Below are 537 nucleotides of genomic sequence, written 5' to 3' on the forward strand. Positions count from 1 at the left end.
GATATTTAATTTTATCAATATCACTCAGCATTAGGAGTGGGTGATATAACAAAAAAATATTTTATAAAACATGCAGTATGGGGGGCTTCCAGGACTAGTGTCGTGTTCAGAATCACCGCCTATTAAAGAGTGAACTGTATAGCAATTTTGTAATGTTACTTGTATTCTTAACAATTAATTATTGAGCCTGAAGACTCAAAAAAAACAACATTCTGTAGAATCACCACCCATATGGTCACTGAAGTCTGAACCAACTTGACAGCACTTAATAATAATATCCTCCACACATTGTTCATTCAGGTGTAATGTGTAATTGCATGCTCTTAAAAACCCACATGAAGTTGAACTTTCCTCTGCGGTTTGTTTTTAAAGTAAACAGTTTGCAGCCAATCAAAATACTTTTCATTGTTCATTTCACTCTATTAGGATTAAAGATTACTCAGTCTGACCCTACACAGGTGCAGCTTCGTTTAAAGAAATATGAGTCCACAGCATCCTGAATGTGAAAGTTCAACACAAATGAAGGAGGCGGACAGT

Source organism: Colossoma macropomum, unplaced genomic scaffold (assembly GCF_904425465.1).
Source record: "Colossoma macropomum unplaced genomic scaffold, Colossoma_macropomum, whole genome shotgun sequence".
In the NCBI taxonomy this organism is placed as follows: Eukaryota; Metazoa; Chordata; class Actinopteri; order Characiformes; family Serrasalmidae; genus Colossoma; species Colossoma macropomum.